Consider the following 15,529-nt stretch of genomic DNA (forward strand, 5'->3'; position numbering starts at 1 on the left):
GTCAACAGCCGGTGTTCGGATCTGATCCACCTATCGGTGGTTTAATGACGACTTCACCGGCACTTAACGTATCGCTGATAATGAGGTAATGCACGGACAGGGAGCAGCTATTAAAACCGCCCCAAACGCACGCGGGAGCAGAGGTTTCGAGTGCACGCACCGCCGGGAAAGATTTGCCGTGTAACCTAAACCTAGAAAGATTTGTAGCGTCTCATGTTGGATTGTATCATTACAATGTGGCATTTTATTTGGTCTTTTTATTGTGAAAACCTCCCATACGTCTCCCGTAATAAAGGAGAAAGTGCATCTCCGTCTCGGGCTCAAATGTCACGCACTGACCACACATTCTTTCTGGTTTTGGCAGCCAGGTCTTTCGGTAGCGAGACTGTGCTCACTGAGCCTGTACTGAAGTCCCCCCAACCCCGCTCTCGCTCTCTCTCTCGCTCTCTCTCTCTCTCTCTCTCTCTCTCTCTCTCTCTCTCTCTCTCTCTCTCTCTCTCTCTCTCTCTCTCTCTCTCTCATATTATCTGTTTCCCTCCATCCCTCTCTTTATATGTCTATACATCTTTCACTTGCTCTCTCTTTGTGTGTGTGTGTGTGTGTGTGTGACTCTGAGTGATAAGTGAAGATAAATGGCTTTGTAGGGGTGTGGGTGAGTGAGTGCATTTGTGTATGTGTGTGTGTGTGTGAACTTACTGGCACACAGGTTTACAGTTATGTTTTGAGCATTGTTTTCAAGGCATTATATTTTATATAAATGTTTTATTTAAATGCTTCTAGAAGGGGAGTGTGTGTGTGTGTGTGGCTGCACACCTAGCTTGAGGGTTTACATCCTCAGTGTTTCTGTTCTGATTAGATTCTGGTCTATCAGTGTGGAGACAGGAAGAAAAGTGGATTATTAGATTTTAAGAGTTTGATTTTGGCCAAAAATTGAGTGCGGTCCTTTAGTGCTGTTACTCACACAAGAGACATAATCAGGTTTGCACCATGCATCACAGTGCATTTGTGTGTGTGTGTGTGTGTGTGTGTGTGTGTGTGTGTGTGTGTGTGTGTGTGTGTGCATATCTGTTTAGAAAAGTCATGATGTAATGAACAGACCTGTAACAGATGTAACAGACCGGCAGGGAACATTCAGGTGTCAGGATGTAACAGACCTGCAGGGAACATTCAGGTGTCAGGATGTAACAGACCTGCAGGAGAGATTCAGGTGTCAGGATGTAACAGACCTGCAGGGAACATTCAGGTGTCAGGATGTAACAGACCTGCAGGAGAGATTCAGGTGTCAGGATGTAACAGACTTGCAGGGAACATTCAGGTGTCAGGATGTAACAGTCCTGTGGCACTGTAAGGACAGGAAGAAAAGAGGAACGGTTTGGCTATTAAAACCACTACAGATGCATTTCACTTATGCGACTCTGAGCAGCTGGACCATCACTGGGCCTGATGCATAAAAAAATGTTTCATGGCGGCTGGAGCGGAATGAATGGCGTTTGGGCAGCTGGCGGGCCGTCGCACTGTTTTGCACCCGTGGGGAGTGCTGGAGTTCAGTTTGGGTCGGTCTCCTCTTAGCTCGCGCTGCTATCCTTCCACCGCCAGCCCAGCAGGTGCACGAAGTCTGTGGGCCTGTCTGGGATGGAGGCACCATAGGAGGATGGCAGAGCCGGACCCCTTACAGGCTGGTTTTCCCAAGTAGCTGGCTGTCCAGGCCCGAAGTGTGATGTCGCACACTAGACTGTAGAAGGCCAGTAGCTTCAGCGAGAGAGAGGCGCTGGTATAAACAGGTCGCCGGGAAGCTCGTCTCACCGTCGCTCTGAAGATTGTGCTCCTCTGGAACAAAGATGTGCCCACAGCGGATGAAGGTCTCTAATTGGTTCTTTGTTCACCTAGCAGCTGTTGCTAGGATACCTTTGAGACACTACCGCTAACGTTCTGGCACACACCGTAGACGTAATCAGATTTATGTGGAGTTTGCATAAAGTCCAACCAGATAGATGCGCACCCAAACACACAGACGCATTAACTCAGGCGTGTTACAGAGGACTGTAGAGTCACGAGATAAAAAAGATTTGAAAGTACTTTTGATGTGCAGTTCAGTGATGAACATGTCTCTGTGGGAAGCATGAATCTGGCGAGGGTGCATGTGCGCGCGCGTGCTTGTGTGCACAAGTAAAAGACTGATCTCTCGATTTGTTCCCTTTGATAGAGAGGTTGTGCTAATGTTTTATTCATGCTGCCTCAGAATCCTGTAGGCTGTTGTCCTAGGTGCGCGCGTCCACATGCGCACGCACGCACTCTCTCACACACACACACACACACACACACACACACACACACACACACACACACACACACACACACACACAAAAACAAATGCAGTTCAGACAGAGGGAGTGGCCCACCAGAAGGGGAAAAAATCTGAGTTGACTGAGGGGGGAAGAAGGAAGAAAACTAAACTCACACCCTTTCACTGGTTCTCCTGTGTTGTAGTGGATCAGTGGAATTTCTATCATAATGATACAGTTTTGATACTATTTTGGACTCAAAGGTCAAGACTCAATCTGATTCTGATATTGTATATATTAAGTATATTGATTGTTCTGATTGATTCTATTGATATAGATTCTACAGTAATCTAATTATTTACCACACAGGTTAGATTAAAGGACCATCTTGTTTGATTAAAGACTATAGACTATAACTAGTTCAAAAACCTGAACTGCATCATATAAACCCTTTATTTGGCTTATGAGAGACTCCTCAGTCAGGTGTCAGGAGTATTGATGGTATAGTTTAAAACAATTTTAAAGCTTTTTTTTTTTTTTTTTTTTTTTTTAGATTTTTCTTCTTTTTTATACCCATAATCATCTGTGTTTAAAATGAAAAGTGGATAAATGTGTGCAACTTTGTCAATCAGAACTTTTGGTTCCTGAAGAGTCCACATCCAGTATGGAGAGAGAACCTGATCTGTATGTAAAATATGTTAACATTATTAGATGTTAATATTAGTTTCTAATGAGAGGTGTGTGTGTGTGTGTGTGTGCTTCATGTCAAATTTAACAGGAGGCATGTGTGAATAGCAGGCCTTAGCGGTGGAACTTCGATCTCCATAGGACAGGAGACTTCTCCCAGACTGTGTGCAGCTCAGCAGGTACCTCACACACTCCTGCACTGCTGGGGTTTGGCGAGGGGGTGTCTTTCTACCAACACTACTCTAGTGGGGGGTGGGGAGGGTTTCAGTCTCCCTGCACTGCTGAGATCTACTAACATTACTGTCCTGGGGCGGTGGGGGGGGGGGTCTTCCTGCCACTGGGGTGGTCAGACTAGCAGCACTGCTGTAGTGGGGGGGGGGATCTGTTGGGGGGGCTCTGTCTAGTAGCACTGCTGTAGTGGGGGGGATCTGTTTGGGGGGCTCTGTCTAGTAGCACTGCTGTAGTGGGGGGGGATCTGTTGGGGGGGCTCTGTCTAGTAGCACTGCTGTAGTGGGGGGGATCTGTTGGGGGGCTCTGTCTAGTAGCACTGCTGTAGTGGGGGGGATCTGTTGGGGGGGCTCTGTCTAGCAGCACTGCTGTAGTGGGGGGATCTGTTGGGGGGGCTCTATCTAGCAGCACTGCTGTAGTGGGGGGATCTGTTGGGGGGGCTCTGTCTAGCAGCACTGCTGTAGTGGGGGGATCTGTTGGGGGGGCTCTGTCTAGCAGCACTGCTGTAGTGGGGGGGCTCTGTCTAGCAGCACTGCTGTAGTGGGGGGATCTGTTGGGGGGGCTCTGTCTAGCAGCACTGCTGTAGTGGGGGGGTGATCTGTTGGGGGGGCTCTGTCTAGTAGCACTGCTGTAGTGGGGGGGATATGTTGGGGGGCTCTGTCTAGCAGCACTGCTGTAGTGGGGGGGGGATCTGTTGGGGGGGCTCTGTCTAGTAGCACTGCTGTAGTGGGGGGGGCATCTGTTGGGGGGGCTCTGTCTAGTAGCACTGCTGTAGTGGGGGGGATCTGTTGGGGGGGCTCTGTCTAGTAGCACTGCTGTAGTGGGAGGGAATCTGTTGGGGGGGCTCTGTCTAGTAGCACTGCTGTAGTGGGGGGGATCTGTTGGGGGGGCTCTGTCTAGCAGCACTGCTGTAGTGGGGGGGGATCTGTTGGGGGGGCTCTGTCTAGCAGCACTGCTGTAGTGGGGGGGGATCTGTTGGGGGGGCTCTGTCTAGTAGCACTGCTGTAATGGGGGGGATCTGTTGGGGGGGGCTCTGTCTAGTAGCACTGCTGTAGTGGGGGGGGATCTGTTGGGGGGGCTCTGTCTAGCAGCACTGCTGTAGTGGGGGGGCATCTGTTGGGGGGGCTCTGTCTAGCAGCACTGCTGTAGTGGGGGGGCATCTGTTGGGGGGGCTCTGTCTAGCAGCACTGCTGTAGTGGGGGGGCATCTGTTGGGGGGGCTCTGTCTAGCAGCACTGCTGTAGTGGGGGGGCATCTGTTGGGGGGGCTCTGTCTAGCAGCACTGCTGTAGTGGGGGGGAATCTGTTGGGGGGGGCTCTGTCTAGCAGCACTGCTGTAGTGGGGGGGAATCTGTTGGGGGGGGCTCTGTCTAGCAGCACTGCTGTAGTGGGGGGGGATCTGTTGGGGGGGCTCTGTCTAGCAGCACTGCTGTGAGGAGGGGTGTGTCTTCCCACATGAACTGTTGCACTCTTACACTCCACAGAATGATGTATATTGAAGTATTTAATTTCTGTTGCTATTAGTGACAGACTGCAGTGCTAATCTGTGTGTGTTTATATTCTGATGTTGCCAATAGTTTCCCCCATTAGTCTTAACATTCTCTTTTTTGCAGTGTGCTCGCGTGCCTGTATGCGCATGTGTAAACATTGTAAGCTTGTTTGCTTAAGAGTTTGCGCTAACGTGTTATCATGGAGGAAGAGGACGTCTGGATGAAGCATTATGGTTATTTGGAGCCACAACACTGTCTTCCTCTTGCTCCAACACATAGCAGTTCAGTGGAAGCCAGAATTCCGCATTCTCTGACAGTTTGTCAACAGCAATCATTTCCTTGCTATTTATGTTTTTGCCTAACTCTGATTTCTCAGATACCTTTTTCTCTGTCAGGTGGCATAAATTCCTCTTGTGTGCTGTAGAGAGACAGTGGTTAGCCTTGAGGTTTTCCTGTTACACACACATGCGCGCACGAGAGTGACTCACTGATATGAGCAGTATTCAGATTGTTGATCCTGTGCTGAGCTGGTCTGAAGTTGCTCTCAGGAGAGAGATGAATTAGATTTTCAGGACTGGAGTTCCCGTTAAAGCATTTTAGCCAGTGGGTTTTCAGTACTGCATGAAATTGTTCTTCTCAACCCCAGCGCCAAACTTTTTTGTTTAATATGTATAACCCACAAGGCCTTGCGCTGGAGTGAGCAGCATGTCCTCAGTGAAAGCTCACAAGAGGAAAACCAGCACCCAGTGTTAGAGGTTAAGATGAGCCTACCAACTGCTGAATCTGCATTGGCCAGTTAAATGCCACGTTCACCAGTTCCTCATTCTGTGTGTGTGTGTGGGTGTTATATATTATAGTTCAAACTACTGTTGAACGGAGCTTGGCAGCCTCACCCTGACCATAGCTAAATATTCTCTTTGAAGTAATTATTAACACACACACACCTCTGCATAAATATGCCTGTGTTGAGTGCGTTATCATCTCTGAACTAAAGAGCTTGGGTGGCCGTTGCTACTCTGTGTCATTTCATTATATATACACACACCAGCCTGACACACTCACGCATGACCCAGCTGGAAACCCCCACACACACACACACACACAAACAGACTGCAGACTGACACACAGCCACATTATAACAATCATGCTCACCCACACACACACACACACACACACACACACCCCGTTAAAACACATACACACCCACACCATGTGTTTGTGTTTGTGAGAAAAAGTAAGATAGAGGCATAGAGTGTTTTTATCTGCCTTATTTTTGAGACATTTACCTGTAACTCTTAAACACCCCAGTTTTGTCACATCTAGAACAAAACACATTTTTCTTCCATTAAACACTTACATGTTTCATTTATTCATTTGACTCGTTGGATGTAAAACATTTTAATGCAAAAACGACAGAAGCCCAGCAGTGCTGACTGATGCTACAGCTTTTGCACTGGAGACTGTGTGGAGGGAGCTGATTGGCTGGCCTCGGATGCTCCTCTCGGCATTAGCTCCGCCTCCTTAATCGCAGCTCTTCTCTCGCTGTTCGCCCGCCTGTTCTTTATGGTGTGATGGCGAACGTTTGCCCGTTTTCAGCGATAGCTGCATTTAATCATTCGCATTTTTTTTTCATGAATCGTCGCTAAAGAAGGTGCCCTGAATAGATATTGTAAGCCTACCCAAAATGCCCTCTTCCTACGTTTCTAACTGAAGAAGGCCACGGTCTTTCCACAGGAATACAGACACTGACTCTGCGCCTTTTTTTGTTAGAGTGCAGAAGATAAAAACCTTCATTTAGTTCAAAGATGATGCAGTCATTTCAGTCGTTATAATGAGATCTGGTATCTCTGTGTCTCTCTCGCTGTCTCCCCTCCCCCCCCACACACACACGTACAGGAAAGAGTGCATTAGACATATGCCTGTGTATCAGCGCGCTACATGGAGCGCCCTGCTCCGCCTTCCTGCCACCACCTCGCAAACACTCACGCAAGCGGCAGCGTCTGCAAATGAGTCAGTGTTATGAAACAATCCCCAGCCGACAGCTCGAAGAAACGGCCTGGCGTGAAGCTGTGTTTGTGTGTGTGTGTGTGTGTGTGTGTGTGTGTGTGTGTGTGCAGGGGGTTCGCCTTCCGACACGGGGCTATTAGCGAGGAGACCCCCTGGGTGTCTCCCGCAGGGCTGTATCCAGCTGCAATCTGCTACAGCGCCAGAACTGGGGCCTGCCCCAAGATATCGGCCTCGTCACACATTATCTCCCATTTGTCTCCCATTTTGGAACAACTGACTCCATAATTAGCTAGTCAGTTAACAGAATAGTGACGTTGTGTTAGTGCAAGACACACACACACACACAGATTATATACCAAACACTCAAAGTATTAATATGTATTTTTATATTAAAAATACATTTTCATTGCATGATTTATTCATTCATATCACCAACTTCATAATTAAAACCAGTTGTTCCAAATTTTTTATTGTACATTACAGGAGTATGTACAATAAAATGATCAGCACATATTATTTATGGTACTCCTCATCTAGTTCTGAGAACCGTAGAAACCAGAAGAGTAAGCAAACACACAGAGGTAATCTCAGGCTCGATCTCTTTAGCCAGTGCTAGTGTATGCAAATGATATGCATTACTGTGTTCAAACATGCAAATGACTGTTGGATATGCTATTTCTAGGAATAAACAAAAGTGAATAGGCTGTGTGTGTGTGTGTGTGTGTGTGTGTGTGTGTGTGTGTGTGTGTGTGTGTGTGTGTGTGTGTGTGCGCGCGCGTGTGTGGAGGAAGGAGAGGTGAGTGGAGAGTTTTCCATGACTAGACTGAGTAAATAAGGAGAAAGCAGGCTGTAGGTGTTTAATTTACAGACGGCAGCTGCTGAGGAAACGTGATTGCCCTCTCATCTTGCCTCTCAGTACGTGAGTGCACGCGTTTCTGTGTGCGCGTATGTGTGTGTTTGTGCATGCTGTTTGTATGCGTATGTTTGAGCACATGCGGGCACGTTTGTGGTATTGTGTGATTAAAGATGCGGGCTGAAATCCAGTACCGATATGGTAACAGTTCTTATGTGATCGGTATCTACCGAACTGAATAACAACTCAGATTTAGGTGCCCAATATCGATCTCACTTAAAGGGATAAATAAATAAATCATATTGAATAAATAACATTTATTTTTAACTTATCCCTTTAAGTGTCATAAAAAATGCCCCCTTAAAGGGATAAAAAAAAATAATAATAATAAAATGAAGTAAAAAACCTTTTTTTTAAACATTATTTTTAACTTATCCCAGGCATAGTCTATCAGCCATAACATGTTTGGAGTCCAAAATTTGTTTCTTTAGTTTAGAACAAAAGCTGCTAACATTGCAAACAAACAAGAAGTCAACAATGACAAAACCTTCAGCAATAGGTTACACCTCCACGAAATCCTCTCAACCTGCTCAAACCACATCCAGGTCGCTACCCATAGTGCTGAAATTTTTTTTTTCACTTTTATAGCTACTTCACAGTGAGTCATACTGCATATTAAAACATATCATCTAGGTTTGAAGACCTTTATTAAGAACTAGATGCAGTTTGATAGAAGTGTGGCTAGGTTATTTGGGTTACTGTTGACTTCCACTGTTTTTAGCAATGTTAGCAGTTAGCAGCTTTTGTTCTAAACTAAGGAAGCAAAATATCTTGGCCTTTCGGCTGCATCTGGTTTAAGTGGAAAATCGTGTAATTTTTTATTTTTTCACCAAGGTACTCCTTTAGCTAAATGCCTGTGCTATCAATTGAAATATTTGCCCTCAGGTGTTTGCAAAATGGAATTTAGAGGCAACAGAAGTATTACTGCCTGTTATGTTGCCATTGCTAGTTAATGCCTAACCCTTAGCTAGTACTTTACACACAGTTACACACAGCCTAAAGCTAAAAGGTGTGGCTGTGTTTCACCAAAAAGCATTACAATACCAGGATGTGCAAGAAATATTTTAAAAAGGAGCAGTAAGTCATTTGAACCACAAAAAGCAGCAAACAATATTTATAAAAGTGAATATTTATTCTTTTAAGATATTTTTTTCTATAAATTGCAGCTCATATGAGATAAAGAATAAAATTGCTTTTTAGTCCTCAAATGAACCAGGTTACGCTCTGTAGAGTGGGTCCCTACATAGAGGTCGCCATGTTTAAAATAGATTTTACTATAGAATCTCTGAAACCTCCAGGCCACTAGGTGTCAGTACAACAGGCATTTCATAATGTGAATAAGACTCTTTGGAAACATGTCTTATTGCTACTTTAAAAGCCATTGCAACACGTCAAATTTAATAAAGCATCTGGTGACACATGGGATACACTTGAAAGCGGAGAGATGTACCATATTTGACAACTTGTGTGACCCCATGCCAAGCACATCAGTGGGCAGTGTGGATGTCCCTGGCCCACACGATGGGGAGATAATTGTATATATATTGTTCACTTTGAAGTTCAAATTTGCCTTAGATAAAAAAACAAAACAAAACATTTGTTGTTGACCCTTGTTTTATTATTATTTTTAAGTACCAGTTTGGGCACCATTTCACAAGAATAGTTTTTGTAAAAATCCCAAATTATGCCTGTGTGTGTGTGTGTGTGTACGCGCATGTTCGTATGTGTACATGCTTGGGTGTGTGCACATGTTTATGTGCGCATCTGTTTGTTTGCAACCGTCAGTGTGAAAGGTTGAAAGGGGTCTGCTAGTGTGCTAATATGCCAGCGCTCCCTTGCCTTCTTACCTTAGAGATCTCTGATCCTTCCCTTCTGTTCATCAGATGCTCTCTCGTTCTCTCTCTCTGGTAATGTGTGTATAGTTGCTCACAGGTGGTGCTACATGAGGAGGTGATGCTATTATACGGATGTCGGCTCTTTTCCTTCCAAGCTGGAGAATAGCCAGGTTATATTTGCTGTTGAATGTGTGGAGTGACTGGACGTAGATCTGGGTGGAGTGACTGGATGTATGTCTAGGTGGTGTGATTGGACATGCGTCTGCATGGAATAGAGAGGCAGTGAGAGAGGGGCTAAGAAATACATGAGAGACATGAAAGATGCAATTACATTGTGTGTGTGTGTGTGTGTGTGTGTAAATGAATAATAACTTCAAAAAGAATATTTAGCTATGGTCAGGGTGGGGCTGCCAAACCTACTTCAACAGTAGTTATGATCTACAATATGTAACACACACCACACACACAGAATGAGGCACTGAAGAAAGTGGCATGTAACTGGCCAATGCTAGAGTCAGATTCAGATTCAGCAGTTGGCAGGCTCATCTTAACCTCTAACACTGGGCGCTGGTTTTCCTCTTGTGAGCTTTCACTGAGGACATGCTGTCACTCCCAGCAGCTGCTCACTCCAGCGCAAGGCCTTGTGGGATATACAAACAAAAAAGTCTCGCAATGGGGTAGAGAACAGCAATTTCATGCAGGACTGAAAACCCACTGGCTAAAACCTATTGCCTAATACCGACCATTTTGCTGTGATGTGAATCCCAGTCGCTGTGGATCTTTGTCTTTTGCAGAAGCCCCTTTGGTTGTGGGTTTGCAATGCTGCACTGCAAGCAGGATGGGAGTGTCTCTGGGGGCCAGTGGCTATGCAGCGGGTCGTGGAGCGGTGCTCTGAGTGTGTGGTTTCCGCAGTATTTTCTACACACTTCAAATTTCTAGAGGCAAAGTTTTAGACTTGGGGTGGAAGAGTGACGCACCAAACGCCAAGCCGCACGAGGCCGAGTGCAGGCAACAAGAAATAAGATGGCACCCCCAGCTTCTAGATTGCGACACCGCCTGCTGTCTTTGAGTTGCGGTTTTGTTCGTCTCGTTTTGGATTGGATTATTCATGCCATGGAATCTCCTGAAAACGTCCATCTGCACTACAAACATCTTCTCATGAACAAAGGAGAAGACTGAAGAAGAAGCCAAACAAACCCCCAATGCCCACCTCTAAAAGGCTGCGTTCAGATAACCCACACACAGAACCAGAGGAGACAAAATCTCCCAGTCTCTCAGAGGTCAGTGACATTACGTTTGTTATTGTCAGAAAACCAGCCTGCTTCAGCGTACGATTAACTGTTTGAAGTACTGCGTTTCATTTTCAAACGTGTCACAAAAGTCTGGAGTTGAGCCAAGAGCAAATAATGTCCATATTGAAAGGAAATAAAACCCTGCAATGTGCCGTCAATGACCTCTTAAGCCAGCTATCTACAGTGATGACAGGAAATGAACTAATGAAAGAAACAGTTCTTGATCGATAAACTTGAAATATGACGGACAATGTATTATTCTCGGGTGTTTCACAACGCATACCTGAAGATCCTGAAAATGTCTTGCAAGAATAAATGACAAGTAAGCTAAAATCTCACCCAAAAGAGCCAAGACCATAACATTTCACTGAGTACACTGGCTGGAGTAAACAAGTGACCCAAAACAAACATCTGCGACTCATCGTCATTACAGTCGAACACTTCAAGCACAAGCAACTAGTAATGAGCAAAGGGAGAGTTGATGGCATAAATCACTAATCCCCATGGTAAATAATGGATCACCACAAAAACACTTGCTATCAGAACAAAATTCATAAATGAATGGAAAGGAGTTCTTTCTGTGGACAAACCCCGTTGTGGGACACCTCCCCCAAGATAAGGATGTGACTCCCTAGTTATTCTGGGATGTTAAAACTTGCATTCGCTCTCTTCCAACATCTTTATTATCTATATACCAAACAATTTTCCTGCATATTCATCTACCTATCTATCCATCTATCTGTATCTATCCATCTATCATTTATCCTTTTATCTATATATCTGTATGACTAGCTGTCAATCTAATCTATAATTTATACTCATCTATCCATATAGCTTTATATCTATTTATCTTCATGTCTAGCTACCTGTCAGTATATCATTTTATTGATCTGCATTTCTACTCATCTTCCACTCTACTTTAAATACTTTAACTAATTTTATTTTAACTTTAAATGTGTAAAATATTGTATCTCAAACTTTTAACATGGAACATTTGTGGAATCTGCTCTCACTTAATATAAATTAAAGTGCTACAACACCTAACTAAACCAGAACATTAAACTGAAGTCACTACACTTAATTCACATTTATTCTGTCCATTATAATAGAAAACAATTGTATGATAATGCAATAAATAATAAGTTCATCAATTTCACTTATAATAAAACTGATACATTATATTGCTGATACAGAAAAATGATTGATCATCATAAACATCACCATCAATAACTACATTTATCACTGCAAATATCTACAGCCCAAATACCGAACTTTTTCTCAACCCTCCACAATCGTTCTGGATCACCAGTTATAGTTGGAGGTGATTTTAATGCAGTACTCGATCCCAACCTCAACACAAAACCCATGGACTGAAGCAGAGCAAACATTATGAGAAGATACTGAGATATTGGTACCTTTTTTTCAGCCGGTGCGTAAACACCACCACTGTTTTAAAAGTCCAACAATAGCAGCTACTCTGACGCATTAGTGGGAACTACACAAAATCACAAACTCTTCTATACACAACCCAGTTTAGTACATCAATACATTTATGTAATGAAAAAGGCATTACACATCTGAAACATGTATTTAATAACACCTTATTATAATTTCCGTAAATAATCAAAAAGTATGGCATCATACTTCACCAAATGTCTGAAATTTCAACAGATCAAAAATTAAGACAAAAGGAAACACCTTACCTCTGTCCCCACGGGTGTCAGACTTTACTAGCATTTCATCTCGACATAAAATCCTACCCAAGATGCATAGAATAATAAATAACTTTACCACACACACACACTCATGCAACCCCCCGCCATATATATATGTGAGGGTGCCAGAAAGATGGGATGTTCCATTTCCAAAGTTGTGCACACATTTAATATTCCTTGAGCCACACTGTCACATGTTTAGTGAGAATACATCATAGAAGGAGTTATCCACAGTGCACAGCGCAGAGGCTGTCCATGGGTGCTTAATGATCATGACCGGTGACATTTCGCGAGAATTGTCTGTGTGAACAGATGAATGACCCTGGCAGAAATCACATCCACATTCAATGCAGGAGGCCCCACACAAACATCTCACAGGTCAGTGCAGTGTTCTTTAGCTTCTATGGGATGTTAACAGAGTGCCCCCGTTAACACAACGACACCAGACACAGTGGTCTTGTAGCTGGACCCCAGAATCCTGGCAACATATGGTGTGGTCCAGTGGGTCATGGTACCAATTGTTTGAGGCTGATAGTAGGGCTTGGACCCCTGTTGTCAACAAGGCACTGTGCAGGCTGGTGCTGGTTACCTACTGGTTCGGGGTGTATTCTCATGATGTGGGTTGGGTCCGCTGGTCTACCTAAACACGTCATTGAGCAGTGTTCACGACGTTTCACTGCTTGGTGACCATTTGCAGCCCTTCATGTACTTCATGTACCTCTACAATGACAGGCTGTTCCAGCAGAACAATGCACAGTTTTACAGAACTGGTTCGAGGAGCTTTCTGGAGAGTTCCAGTGAATGGTGCAGCCTGCACGTTCACCCAGCATGAGTTCAGTCAAGCATTTATGGGACGTGGTGGAGAGCCTACAAATACCACAGAGCTGTGGGTGGCTATCCAGACAACAGGGTCCACCATCCTTCCGTCCACTTGCAGAGTTGATGCCACGTTGAGTTGATGCACTTTGTTGAGGTCCTACACAATATATATTATAGATTTTATATATATAAAATAGAGAGAGAGTCAGTCAAAACAAATATCAATATATTATTGGGTCAATTATTTATCTAATATATTGTGCTGTTAATATAACTAATCTAATTTATTCTCTGTCCTTCTCGTCTTGTCTTTTTCCCTCGTCTCTCTCCTTTGTTATTGGTTTGTCTTGTGTGTAGATGTCTCTCCTTATTTTGTGGGGCAGGTATATGTGTATATAAGATATAATGGCTCTCACAGCCTCAGTGGTCCTCTGATGAGAGGAGGTGGCGGGTGGAGGAGAAAAGACGGAGGTGAAGTTTTAGAGGTTTAAGTCTTTTTTTGTTCCAAAATCAATAGATAATGTCATAGTTCCAAAAACCTATAACGTGTCTAAGAAGCACAATCAGGTGCGCTGAGAGGAGCGAGTAGGACCACAAACGACAGGCCAATCACTCAAAAATGGATTTTCACCATAGCAGAGTTTTATTCATATGGCTACAAAAGGTACCGTCTTTCCCTTTCCCTTTGATTTGTATAGAACTATCGGTAGCACCTGTTAGGTATTCCTAAAAAGTTGGCCAGTAGTTCATTTGCCATTTTATCGCCTGAAACTGATGGTGGCTGATGTATTGGTACATCCCAAATATTCTCACCTCGGCACTGGTCAGTAAGTCCTGTCCAACAGGCAATTGCCACACATTCACCTGTTTTTGACCGTGCGAGTTAAAAACGGTTGTTGTCCTGGGGACAGCAGGTCGGCTTGAGGTGTTGCAGCCTGAGTCTCTTAAACGTAGAGCAGGCTGATCTGGAGTCAGTGGTGAGTTAATCCAGCAGCACCTGCTTTTCTGCTAACAGCACAGTAGTGAGGTATTCAGCTTATTGCTAGTCATTAATGCCTTCAGTAGAAAATTGGCTAATTTACAGGAATTACAGGAGGGTAAAACCATGTAGCCGCGATTATTTTATCTCTCTGCTGGTTTTGGAAAGTTTAAATATGCCCGCATTAAACGTAATACTGGGAGATGAGGTAGTTTTACATAGTGATCTTAGTATCAGCATCGCAGCGTTTGCCTGTGTGAATATTGTGTGTGTGGGTAGTGCGTGATGCCCGCTGTGTGTATTTTGTGCATAGAGGTTGTAGATTGTATAGTGTGTTGTATGTGAGAGCTTGTTTGGGTTTGTGCCTGAAAATTTTGGATAAAAAGCCTTTTTGTCATGGACAGTTGGCAGTCTGAGCAGTCAGTTCTCTGGATATGTTTTGTGCATCTCATTCACACAAAGAATGCAAATTTAAACCTTGTTTATGCTTATTCAGCAACATTTATCTGAAACGGAGGAGAAAATAAAATGCCCCTCATGGTCAGGGAACAGAACAGTGTTCTGGGCTGTCCTTGTGTGTGTGTGTGTGTGTGGCGGGTTGGTTATGTGATTTAATGTGTTTGCACATCCCAGAGGCCTGTGCCCATAGGTGTGTGTATGTGTGTTGTCAAGGTGATGAATGTTTGGCCAGTCCGAAATGGGCAAGGACCTCTGATGTTGCCACGGTGATATAAAAGGGCCACCAGGATGGTGCCATATCTCCCTGTGCCAGTTATAACCTTGAGACACACACACTCACTCACTCACACACTTTCTCTCTTTACCTCTTTCTCTCTCTCTCTCTCTTTCTCTCTCCCATTAACACACATTTATATTCAGTTTTATGTTCCCATTAGAAGTGTATTTTAAATGGCCCTGTGTTGTGGAAAACTGGAATTTTCATGCCTTTTTAATCTTAAGCACTTTGCTGTCGCATTAATACACTGCGAAAGATTGGAATCCACTGGTGCCTGACTCAAGTTGTTCAGTCCATATAAAGACACAAAGGTTTTTTTTTTTTTTAATAAGCAATCTAGCACTCTTGCAACTGACATATTTAAAGTACACAGCCTAGGCCCATCAATAAACCCTGACATAGTTCATCACAGTCTATTCTAATTTCTGTCTCTCTCCCTCCCTCCCGTCTATAAGTACACCCTGATGGAAAACCACGTGTAAAGCTGCAGTGTTTACTGCAGGACCTTATAATTTACCTTATAAATAGCTAAATGCTCAATTCTGTCA

The 15,529-nt window shown here is 44.1% G+C and overlaps 1 long non-coding RNA gene across 5 annotated transcripts in view; it reads left to right on the forward strand.

The window, feature by feature from the left end:
• LOC118241285 overlaps positions 1-15,529 on the forward strand; it is a 39,756-nt gene that overhangs the window by 22,564 nt on the left and 1,663 nt on the right. For all 5 annotated transcript variants that reach the window (XR_004775971.1, XR_004775972.1, XR_004775968.1 and 2 more), the window contains one exon: positions 3,061-3,148. This is a non-coding gene — a long non-coding RNA (uncharacterized LOC118241285). The remainder of the gene's footprint in view (positions 1-3,060; positions 3,149-15,529) is intronic.

The sequence above is a fragment of the Electrophorus electricus genome, chromosome 5 (genome assembly GCF_013358815.1).
Source record: "Electrophorus electricus isolate fEleEle1 chromosome 5, fEleEle1.pri, whole genome shotgun sequence".
Classification (NCBI taxonomy): domain Eukaryota; kingdom Metazoa; phylum Chordata; class Actinopteri; order Gymnotiformes; family Gymnotidae; genus Electrophorus; species Electrophorus electricus.